The 13457-nt window shown below is 35.4% G+C and overlaps 1 protein-coding gene across 1 annotated transcript in view; it reads right to left on the reverse strand.

Moving 5' to 3' along the window:
* Positions 1 to 13457, reverse strand: part of LOC105385572 (irregular chiasm C-roughest protein) — a 285368-nt gene that overhangs the window by 267824 nt on the left and 4087 nt on the right. The window lies entirely within an intron of this gene.

Below are 13457 nucleotides of genomic sequence, written 5' to 3' on the forward strand. Positions count from 1 at the left end.
AAACTTTATTTGGCTTAGACAGCAATATTAATTTACAAAGAAAGATGGAATGAAATATAAATATAGGTACTTAATCTAATCAATCTAAATATATATAAGTATATAAATCTAATAATGAGAAAAAAAAAATATATAAGTATTGGTGTCTTAGGGCTTGTTCAGTGTACAGTGTACACAAGACTGCGACTGTTTTGTCATTTTTTCAGGGCAAATGCTTGCTTACTGTCCTACGTTATGTGTACAAGCCCTTAATCACTCGATAGTTTGTAAAAATATAGTGACATGAGTCTTATGACAGTTGCAATTCCATACAATTTACACTTGTCCAAAATTAATAATGCACATCCGAATCATTAAATCGTAAGAGCCTTAAAAAAACACTTGCATTTTGCACCTTGTACGAAAGAAATAGGAGTCAATATCATGTCAAATAATCGAAAACAACCGATCTGTCAAAGATTTCTATGCGCATTATCAATTTTGGAGCACTGTATTTGTCTTTTGTTGGTTTTCGAAGGAAAACTATATTTTACAAATAATTTTTTTTAGCGTGGTTCACCGGCAAATTTTTACCTCTAAAGTAAAGCAGTTAAGAGTGTTGTGAGACAAGTGAGTTACATATACATTATAATTAAGTATATTGTTATTTATTTAAGGTATAAATAAATTATTTTTCTGAGAAAAGATTCAAATAAATTGTGAATTTAAACAAAAAAAACCGGCCAAGTGCGAGTCGGGCTCGCGCACAAAGGGTTCCGTAGCAGCAAAATTACAGTTAAATCAACCTATCTCAAAAACTATAAGAGATACTTTGATCAAACCAAAAATCGTTGAAAGAGTTAATTAGCATGCATCACCTCTATTTTTTTTAGAATTTTATACCCCGTAGTTATAAAAATAGAGGGGGGGGACATACTTTTTACGACTTTGAGAGCTGATATCTCAAAAACCGTTCACTTTAAGAAAAATGTTTTTTAGAAAACTTTATATCATTTTAAAAGACCTTTCCATTGATACCCCACACGGGTATGTACATCGAAAAAAAAAATTTCATCCCTCAGTTACATGTATGGGGGGCCCCACCCCCAATTCTTTTTTTTACTATTTAGTGTCATATTTTTGTAGCGGTTCATACAACACATATTCCCATCAAATTTCATCACTGTAGTACTTATAGTTTCCGAGTAAATCGGCTGTGACAGACGGACAGACGGACAGACGGACATGACGAAACTATAAGGGTTCCGTTTTTGCCATTTTGGCTACGGAACCCTAACAAGGTAGGTATAATTGAACTCGTTTCTTTTGTGTAGGTCGGTACCCATATCAGCAAAATATTAAACATTGCCGTTTATACGCATATCCAAATCAAAAAGTAGGATGGCATGTTTCATTTTACGGTACAAAAATCGTATTTCAGGAATAAAAGACATACAATCCTTTCAGGACAAGTTGATTAAAAACGGCCTACCCGTTTTTATACTTAATTAAATTCCTCACATTATTCTTCAGATAATAAAGACCAGGTATTGAGGACTGTGAATAGAAAATGTCCAGTACATTAAATTATCTAAGGATAAGCTAATAATATATTTAACCACGAAGTTTCTTTTACTTTTTGCCAATTTCTGTTCCAGGAATAATGTGATTCCTAAGTATTAAATATAGTGGAAAATAATGATCGGATATTTTGATTTTATTCAGCTGTTGCTAGGCTAAAATTAAAGTCTAAAGATGACTCGATATATTCTATTCTATTCCTTGTGGGGGTGTAAGAACCTGCACCGGCTCTCTCGAGTGGAACCTTTGTGCATATCCCCAAGGTCTAAACTGCCTTCCTAAGCTTGGACCATTTCCCCTCCACTGCGAATTGGTGGGTTCACATATCTAGATGTGCTAAATCTAGATATGCAGGTTTCCTCACGATGTTTTCCTTCACCGTAAGAGCGATGGTATACATTGTACTTAAGTTAAAAGAACTCATTGGTGCATGTTAGCGCCGGGATTCGAAGAATGAGACCCGACTGAGCTACCACCGCTCAAGCTCAGCCTATAAAAGTAAATTTTAATAATTATTTGGTGGGTCTGACTTTACAAGGACCCTCGTAATTTACAATGCAACATGCGGTCAGTAACCCAAACCTATTTAATCAAAACTGGGAATTCATTAATATAACACCGCATAGGGTTGATATCAATTCACTTATTTAGTTCACATATAGCACTCTAAAAAGGGTACACTTGTCCAAAATTAATAATGCACATGCAGATCTTCACACCCGAATCATTAAATCGTAAGAGCCTTAAAAAAACACTTGCATTTTGCACCTTGTTCGAAAGAAATAGGAGTCAATATCATGTGTCACATAATCGAAAACAACCGATCTGTCAAAGATTTCTATGCGCATTATCAATTTTGGAGCACTGTACTCCTATCTCGAGGGTTACTCCAGATAAACAAAAAAACTAACGAACAGGAGCTGTCACACAAGTACCTAATACGCTACGTTATAAGTTACTATCTGTTCTTGCCAGCTTTGCTTCGCCTTAAAAAGTTTTCCCGCGGGAATTCCGGGATAAAAAGTAGCCTATGTTCTTTCTCAGGGTCTAGATCATATATATACCAAATTTCATTGAAATCCGTTCAGTAGTTTTGGCGTGAAAGAGTAACAGACAGACAGACAGACACAGTTACTTTCGCATTTATAATATTACTAGCTGTTCCCGCGAGCTTCGCTTCGCCTTAAAATGTTTTCCCGTGGGAATTCCGGGATAAAAAGTAGCCTATGTTCTTTCCCAGAATCTATACTATATGTATACCAAATTTCATTCAAATCCGTTCAGTAGTTTTGGCGTGAAAGAGTAACAGACAGACAGACAGACAGACAGACACAGTTACTTTCACATTTATAATATTAGTTAGGATTAGGATATATATATTACCCATAACGGTTTAGCTCAGCAGCGCTCCGAAACTTAAGGTTTTTACTTCCGATGGCAAAAGAGGGGTGTTATAAGTTTAACATATCCGTATATCTTAAGTCCACCTTTTGTACACTTATATCTCATATTTGTGCAATAAAGTATTAAATAAATAAATATATCTGTCTGTGGAAACGTATCTCTCAAACGGATGAACCGATTTTCGTTTCGTGTTTTTAATGTACCTAATGTTACCTCGAGTCGTCTTAGCCATGTTTCTTGAAAATTGGTTCAGTATCAGCAGTTCAAAAATTATGCGACTTTAAGCTCCAATTTCTCCATAGTCGGTTAGATTGTAACCAGGGATAGTTTGATCAATTATACGTCATCTCCATATAAAATTCTTGACAGATGTGTCAAAAGTCAACCACTAATACTTGGTTATGCTCTAACCGACTATGGAGAAATTGGCACTAAGTGTTGAAATCGCGGGTTTTTAACGTTGCCGTTGGTCAGGCTATTGTAAGCTAAAGTGACCCGTCTGACCTTCTTCGTGGATATACGAACGGTCATTTTGCATGCCCGACCGCCCGTGTACGAAAAGACGGGTCACTTTGACTTTGCGAATAATATTATAAGAAAATGAAATATTGTAAAGCTCTGTTTGATTTTTTTTCCAATGGTATTCAAAGTGTTAACTATTGTGTGAATTAACGATACTAAATTTTAACTAACTACAGATAGGCATAACGTGTAACTTATAACCATTCAATAAGAAAGGATGAATTGCGATGATTAAAAAAAAAACCTTTGAATAGATAACATTTAGGTATAATAATACGCCGTGAGCTGATATCAAAATATACCGCTCTAGATATGAAAAATAATATATCCCCATTAAATTATTAAAGTGCACAAATAAACATAATATATTTTTTGCGAAGTACACTCATACAAACATACATATTTCTATGTACCTATGTAGAAAGATGGAATATTTTTTCAGTACCTATGGTTTTTAACCTCTTCTAAAAGTTCTAAAGACCACGCTGCTAATCCAATAATATCTCTATTGATTCGCAATAAGGTTGATAGTGAACCATCCTTCATTCGTGTCCTTATATTACACTTCCGGGCAATGAAAAAGTTCCAATCATAAAATGCCGACACCAAACGACCGCAAATTTTTCAATAGTTTTAATTTAAAATTGGAACAAAATATTACTATCTATAGTTGGTAATATCCTAATGCTCTGTTACATGTACACACTCACGGGCGATGAAAAAGTTCCATTGAGAAAATCACCAAATTACTTCTAAACGGAAAAAAAGTTACTGATGCCTTCTGCAATATAAACGCACCTACATTTTACGGTGCACCGAAATATTACAAACTAAAAACGTAAATATTTTGTACAAATTTCATATTAAAAAGTTTGTAAAAACTAGGGCCATTTGGAGTCTGCATTTTGCAAGTGGAACAGTTTCTGTAGGGCTAGCACAGGGCGTATTTAAGACGTGACAAAAGTTTTGCATCGCGCTCACTCACATCGCGCAGCCTCAAGAGCGAGCGCGACGGAGAACTTTTGTCACGTCTTAATAGCGCCCCGTGCTACAGGGCCTGTGCACGTGGGTGTACTTGAATGTTACATACTTAAGTCATAAATAAGCTAGCCTTTTCCGTTTGGAAATAATTTGGTGCTTTTGTAAGTGGAACCTTTTCATTGCCCGTGAGTGTAGTTGCAAAACGGGAGTAAGGAACGAGCCCTTTTAATAAATAATAAAATAAAAAAACTTAATACTTACGTACCTGGCATTTATTTATGAGCCGCGCTTTGGTTTTACTGGCAAAGTTTCTTAGCGCCATGTTTTATGGGTAACGCGTAATAGTAAATAAATATTTATTAAATGAGGGAAAAGTTTTTACTTTTATTTGCTTTGTGGTAAATTATCAACGCATGTGGGTTTTTTTTACTATATAGATACTTAGTTAAGTATGAAAATTTCCTGAGATTTTAGCTTCTCCGTTAATACTTCTCGTGGCGGCTTAAAAAAAGTATTTCTGTGTTTTAAAAGTGGTAATTTTAACATTTAATTTATCATCTATTTGCAATGTTACAAGACAAAATATTATGGGTTAGTTCATACAATATAAAATTTCTATGGAAAATGTTATTTTTCGCGAAATTTGTCATTTTGATTTTATTTTCATTTCCGGGCTTAGATATAACATAAGTACTGCATACGGTGTAGTTTTTTAGTATACTCTTTTTACAACACCCTGTTTATTCCCCGGCGGAAAATAGTTTCGGAAGATAAATTCCACACAACAATTGACAACATTTCAAAATTTTATGAGATATGGCTCTAATATTCACAAAAAAAAATGTTTCCGATTTTTCTATTGATTTATTTCAGAGAAAAACATAAAAATCTAAATTATCATTCGTCACATCACGATGTGGCATAATAATTAAACGCGCTTTTACTTCTAAAACATGAACAACAAAAAAACATGTTATGTCACTTTGACAATGACAATGACAAACATCACTCAAATGTCTGTCACTTTTATGTGTCCTTGTCAATGACAAAGTTCGTGATTGGTTCTTGCCACAAAATAAAGTTGAAGTTGAAGTTGATTGGTCCTTGTTCATGTCAAGTTAATGTCAATAATGTCATCCAACTTTTTTTTTAGGTTAGACAGGCCACGAAAATATTTTTATCCCAAGCCTCGACGTGACGTCACTCATATTAAAAATATTTTGAACTTTGAAATTTTAAAAATATATTAAAACATAGAAATATTAAGAAATAAAAAAATACGGGTCATCTAAATTTGTGATATCTCGTCGAAAATAAAATAAAATCGGTGAGCATTTTATTTGAAATGTTGTCAATTGCTTACGATTTTACTAAACACCCGCAGACGTTTGAACTTGTGTTTCAGCTAACCAATACACGTGTTGTGTAGCTATAGCGTATTGATTGGTGGAAATACTATTAAATATTAACCGTATTGGCTGGATGGACTGTTTATAGCCGACTTGGGCGATGACCCACCCTCTTTTATACCTGCGGTGAAGACAACAACTAAGTTTTACGCGCCCATTTTGCATTCATAAGCAAGAAATTAATCGAAACATTACATGTTAGGTACGAGTATATAAGGAAAAATAATATGTTTATCGCTCAGTACAGGTTTGATAGTTTGTCGAAAACTATAAAAGTTTACGTTTTCTAGCATACAATGTGGCGCTTCTGGCAGTCACTATCATGAAACTTTTGACAGGTGCAAATGAGAGAACAAAACCAAAACGTTTTTACCTGTAGGTACTAGAGGCTCAGATTGTCTAATTATGAATATCGATAATTTGATAAAGCTTAACAAAAGGGCGTACATTTATTTGCAAACATCAACTAAGTAGTGAGTGAACGCATTTAGTTTCAACACTTCCAACAAACATCCATCCATCAATATTTTCGCGTTTACAATATCAATAACAATAAAATACAATACTGTTTATTTGCACGAAAAGGAAATCCTAACTAATATTATAAATGCGAAAGTAACTGTGTCTGTCTGTCTGTCTGTCTGTCTGTCTGTCTGTCTGTTACTCTTTCACGCCAAAACTACTGAACGGATTTGAATGAAATTTGGTATACATATGGTCTAGACCCTGAGAAAGAACATAGGCTACTTTTTATCCCAGAATTCCCACGGGAAAACTTTTAAAGGCGAAGCGAAGCGCGCGGGGACAGCTAGTTGCTAATAATTCTTCTTTCGTGTCAGTGAACATGCGAATTTTTAGTCCAGACCAAAAAGAAGCAACTTTGAGCATTCTGGTTGGCCTGGAGTAAGTTTTGCCGAGTGCAGGTGGAAGGGCACAGGGGACAGGAGAGTTTATACTGGGGCAGAGTCGAAGCGCAGCGAAGCCTCAAATTCTTCACAACTAAAGCAAAGCCGCACGAATGGTTGGTTGCGTTGGTCACGCGTAGACGCGCGAATCGCGAAGAATGCACGCGACTTTTTAAAATCTCAGTAGCAATGTGTGCGTTATGATGTGGAGTTAATGTTGTATTTGTAATGTTCAGTATTGAATAGACGCTTCGATGCGCTTCGACTCTGTACTAGTATAAATTTACCCTAATAATACTTACGTATAGTAGGGTTACAGGGTATACGGTATAGGTATAGTATACATAGTACACCATACACTACAAAGTACTACTTACTTACAATATTTTTATATTGTTAAAGTGTCTGCGTAAGTTTTGTACCTATCTATGTATCGCTCAGCGAAATTGCGAACAATAACCTGGCAACATCGTTTGTGTCGAATATCGAATGAACTGACTAGAGGTACAAGAGGCACAGAGTGTCGAGTTCCGAAATAGGGATGTTACGAATACATGCACGTAAATTATGTTGTTCTATTATTATTTCTTATAGATATATCTATACTCTAATTTTTAATTCCGCGGAATTCTGACATTTCATTAGTGATACCACTAAAAAAGCTCTTCACCGAAAAAAGGTAAAATTTGGATCCATTTAAGGGCAATATTTTTTTTATGTTTTCATAGAAAAACATAAATCTAAATATTTTAGTGGTAAAGTGAAGTAGGTAATACAAAAATATCAAATATTTCAATACTAGCTGTTGCCACGAGCTTCGCTTCACCTTAATTAGTTTTCCCGTGGGAATTCCGCGATTCTATTCTATTCTATTATCTGTGGTAGTGTAAGTACCTGCACCTGGCTCTCTCGAGTGGAACCTTTGTGCATAACCCCAAGGTCTAAACTATTCATCTTCAAGGCCTTCCTAAGCTTGGACCATTTCCCACCACGCTGGTCCACTGCGGGTTGGTGGGTTCACATATCTAGATGTACTAAATCTAGATATGCAGGTTTCCTCACGATGTTTTCCTTCACCGTAAGAGCGATGGTATACATTGTACTTAAGTTAAAAGAACTCATTGGTAGATGTCAGCGCCGGGATTCGAACCCGCATCTCTTGCGTGAGAAGCGGGCGCTTACCCGACTGAGCTACCACTGCCCCCGAATTCCGCGATAAAAAAAGGCTACTTTTTATCGCGGAATTCTCTGGATTAACACATAAGCTATTATGTTGTGTTAATCCAGGGTGTCAGCCAACTCCATTCCAAATTTCATTAAAATCGGCTCAGTTGTTTTGACGTGAAGAAGTAACAATGTACACACATACATACATACACACATACTCACAAACTTTCGCATTTATAATATTAAGTAAAATCACGACTCACGACCATTGTATCGAATTAATTTTAATTACTTTATTTTATTCTTTAGCATGGCATCACTTGCTACTAAATTCAGGGATAACAAACCTTTTTAATCGATTTTAAATAAAAGATTCTCAATTCGGTAAGTAGGTACATAATATGTTCGGTAGGTACCTATGTAAGATTATTGGAACTGCACCATATTAACATATGACAATCCATTAAGCCTAATAAACAAATATGTCATTTTTTATTGTATAAGTATGTTTATATGTTTGTTGGTATGTATGTTTGTCCACGAATATCTCGGAAACGATTGATCCGATTGTTACTATTCTTTTTTAGAGTTCCGTACCTGAAAAGGAAAAAAAGAACCCTTATTGTTGTCCGTATGCCTGTCACCACCCTTTTTCTCAGAAACGGTTAAAGATATCAAGCTAATATTTCATATAGATGTACATAATGATGAAATTAAAAGGAAAAATATCTCAGGTAAGTAAACTTGTACGGAACCCTCAGTGCGCGAGTCCAACTGGCACTTGGCCGGTTTTTTTATTGTTGACCTTTAGCGTTGTGATTGTTTGTTGATTTTTATAAACGTTATGGAGCCACAACCTGGCCCTTCCCAGGAAGCGGCCCCATCTTACAGAGCACAAGAGTCAGACTTTCTCTCTCCCAGAAAGAAGCGTCCTCGTGGTTCTTTTGCGCCTAACGTAAAGACCATCATTCTGAATATTTAAAAATATAATATAGAAAATTGTCCGGATACAACTGATGTTCAGACTCGTATTGAAAAAAGTACCCAGCCAAAAAAGGTTTGTGATCTCTGACATGTCAAAAATTGATAACTGTCAGAATTCCGTGAGATTAAAGCTTAGAGATTAACTGCCAAATGCCCATCCATAACGGATAGTTTTATTTGACTGAGTAGGTACTAAGTTTAAAAAAACATCCCTCCACCCTAAGGTCATGGCACACGTCACTTAATGACGGCGTCGTGTCTGCTATATTGAAGTCAAAGGTTGTCTGGTAGAGATTGCTATAAGCAATAAGGCCGCATCTTTGTACCTACTATTTTATTTTTAAGTTTTGTTTTTTGTAATTTTTGTTCTTGGTGTAAATAAAGTGTATTGTATTGTATTGTATTGTATTATTATTGAAAGAATGACATCAATTTCGTGCTTCCCAAATAGACACGGGCAATGAAAATATTCCAATGAAAGAAAGTACCAAATTACTCCTTAACGGAAAAGACTCGTTTAATGAAGCCTTCTGCAATATTAACCTACATTTAAAAGCGCACCCGAATACTACCAACTAAAAACGTAAACAAAGTTCAAAGTTCCTATTAAATTATTTAAAAATTGAGGCCATTTAGTGAGTGAATTTTCTAAGTGGAACTGTTTCTTATTTATATATATATAAGGCACAAATATATATATATATATATATATATGTGAATCCGGCAGCATTTGCTGAGCGTATTTCCAATTGCCGGAACAAACCAGTGTACACCTATGAATAAGTAGTAAGTAAGTAATTTTTGATGTTGTTTTATATAACTATAATAATATTATTGTTTAAAAATTTATGGTTTCTATGTGTAAAATGATTAGGATTAAGTACTTATTGTGTTTGGCAATAAAAACCATTTTCTTTCTTTCTTTCTTTGCTCTTTTATCAACATTTTGTAAGTGGAACTTTTTCATTGCTTGTGAGTGTATTTTAATAGTAAAATTTTCTAAAACGTCCTGAAAGTTTGTTTCACTATAGGTACATCACTACTTTACATCCTCCTATTTCCTGTTGAATGTTGCCAGCTAGTCTATTTCCTTGTCGACATAAAACAAGATTTAATGAAAGCGCTTTTTTCTCCAACTTTGCCGAAGATATTTCTCGTTGGCGAATATTTTCAAGCGTTTCAGGATATTGAGTTATGCCCTTTTTATTGCTAGACCTCGGTTAGGCAATTAATGGTATATTACAGTCATAGTAGCTTCAAAAAACTATCGGATACTTAGGTACATTCGGAACACGTTGTTGCAAAAAGAGTAAAAAGGTAATTCAGTGCGTCGCGTCATCCTTTCTTTACAACTATTTAAAACTCATAAAAAAAATGTCATTCTCCATAGCAAAATCAAAGTAAAAAATCGCGTGACAAATAAAGTTTTTATGGAGACTTAACCTTTTTTTCGCGAATTTTCAAAAGTGGTGGAGCTAAAGTGTAATGAGGCCAGTAAAAATCACCACAACCCATCACGTCTCATCTGCTGGGGCACGGATATTCATCCCATGAAGAAAGAGTTTTCAGGCCTAGTCCACCACGCTGGCCTAGTGCGGGTTGGTGGACCCCAACACAAGCCTGCTTGTGCTGAGAGAGTTATCGTGTAAGTGGGCAACCCGACTGTCAGATGATTACAATCTGCCCGAAGGCCTCTAAAGAAGCTTTAAGACTGCTGCCGAAACAGCAACCGTGACGCACGGCTTAAAAAACGCGCCGTCCGAAGCACGGAAGTAAAAAGTCTGTAAAAACATAAACTTATAACCGGGCCACGAACTGAAAAGATTGGAAATCCCTGGCTAGGGGGTAATATCATTAATAAGCGAACGAACGCACGTTTCACCAACTCACGGGCTTTTTAAGTAATTAATTACTTAACTTTATTTTACATAAAATAAAATTGGTTGCAATGATTATTCCTCATTTGGAAAATGGAATGAAATTATACTAATTGCTTGATATAAACACTATATGTAAATATATCTACTCACTATAATGGCTGCCGAGTGATAGCGGTACCTATGTAACTATAGCAACAAAGATACTGAATAGAGCGGTGGTAGCTCAGTCGGGTAAGCGCCCGCTTCTCACGCAAGAGATGCGGATTCGAATCCCGGCGCTGACATGTACCAATGAGTTCTTTTAACTTAAGTACAGTGCTCCAAAATTGATAATGCGCATAGAAATCCTTGACAGATCGGTTGTTTTCGATTATGTGACACATGATATTGACTCCTATTTCTTTCGAACAAGGTGCAAAATGCAAGTGTTTTTTTTAAGGCTCTTACGATTTAATGATTCGGGTGTGAAGATCTGCATCTGCATTATTAATTTTGGACAAGTGTACAATTTATACCATCGCTCTTACGGTGAAGGAAAACATCGTGAGGAAACCTGCAGATCTATTTAGCACATCTAGATTATGTGAACCCACCAACCCGCAGTGGACCAGCGTGGTGGGAAATGGTCCAAGCTTAGGAAGGCAGTTTAGACCTTGGGGATATGCACAAAGGTGCAGGTACTTACACCCCCACAGAGAATAGAATAGAATAGATACTGAATTTCAGTCAGTGGGTATCATAAAATAAAGTGTTTGTGCTGGGGTAGCTGGATAAATTAACTCGTGACGTCATAAAGTTTTAGCCATCCACATCTCTGATAAGATTTTGAAATCTTATTTCCATACTCAATCTATCCTCGTCCGCACTCAAAATCCATTTAAAAGGGGTTCCATTAAAACCGGCGCAATCCTAATCAGACATGTAACATAAATAGGCGCGGGTAGGGTAAGTAATCCCTAGAACGGCCCCCTAATCCTGTACTCTGCAAAATTCAAACTATCTAAAGGGGTAGGATCATTAGTTTTATATTACAGCAGTTTACGTTTCAGCCTTGTGTGGAAGTGGAAAGGTTTTCAAACCTGTAGGACCAATTTATTAGAATATGCACTGGCACAGGTGTATTTTTACTATTTACATTAAAAGTTGCAATATTTCTCAGGACTTATCTAGTCGATTGTTACGTGAGCATCCTGCATACTGCATCGTGCGTGACCAAAAATATTTTTATCGATTAATAATAGTTGTATACCAGTCGTAGAGATCATGATCCCTTCACTTACCACCTTACTATATACAGGGTGTTGCAAAAAGGGTATACTAAGCCGAAATCTACATGTGCAGCATGGTATATCTAAGCCCGAAACTGAAATCAGAATTTGGAAGTTCGCGAAAGAAAAAAATCATTTTTCATAGTAAAAAATAACGTGACCAACAAAGTTTCTATGGAAAATTAATAATATTTCGCGAATTTTTTAATTCTGACTTCAGTTTTGGGCTTGGATATAACATGCTGCACATGTAGGTTTCGGCTTAGTATACCCTTTTTGCAACACCCTGTATACCCTTTTTAAAACCCTATATAATATATTGTTCAGTTTATACATTGACCTACCTTCTATGTATATACGAGCCTTTATTAAATTCCACTCAACCTAAAATTTCCGTTAGCAATCTGATGAAATTTCATATTCCAAGAGTTTTATTTAATATAAAAACGGACGGACGGAAGTATTTTTGTTAGGTATTCCTCATAATAATAACGTTTGCCGTACCGGTATTGTTTTCCAATTTAAAAATAGATTCATTCCAAATAAGTATTTCAATTTTGCGTTCCCGCTCTGTAATGATGTTCCTGTTTCCAGTAAATTGTGATTTTCTAATAAACATGAAATTCAAACTTACTTAATTAGCTATAACACAAGTAAAACATAATAAAATTATAGACTTGGTTTAATTTTCCATACTGATAAATTTCAGGCAACCTGCATTGCGATTCTATAAAGCTAACTTGAATATGCATCGACGGTATGGAACCCTCAATACCAAAATCACATATATAATATTGAAAGAATACAAAATAAAATCATTAAACGTTTAAAATATAAATTTAAAAATTTCGAGAACATCTCTTTTCTTTCACTTGAAAGTTGAAACCCGCCGTGACATGAGAGACCAGAGTCGTGAGCACAAGTTTCGATCCTCCGTTAACGTTGCGTGTTGCGTATCGTCAACTGTCACTGTCAAAATGTAAGGCAAAGTTAGTTCCAAAAGTGACATTAACCACCTTAAATTTTACTATGTTTGCACAATATTTATATTATTCACCAAAGGTAAATAATATATAAATATTGTGCAAACATAGTAAAATTGATGACTTTTTTAGAATAGCACATTAATTTATTTATTGAACATTGAACAATACATAAAACAGCAATATCGTATATGTATACAGTGAAAATTACATACAATGCTGGCTTATTTCAACCAGTCAACCCTTGGGTAAAGGCTCGAGCTCATAGCCACATTATATACGTATTACAGTTTTTTTTTTTCCATCATAAAGCAATTAATTCTAAATTCTTAAAGAACATGGCTTTACGTAGTAGTTTAACAGAAGTTTCCAGAGAACATTATAACAAGTTGGC

The sequence above is a fragment of the Plutella xylostella genome, chromosome 31 (genome assembly GCF_932276165.1).
Source record: "Plutella xylostella chromosome 31, ilPluXylo3.1, whole genome shotgun sequence".
Classification (NCBI taxonomy): Eukaryota; Metazoa; Arthropoda; class Insecta; order Lepidoptera; family Plutellidae; genus Plutella; species Plutella xylostella.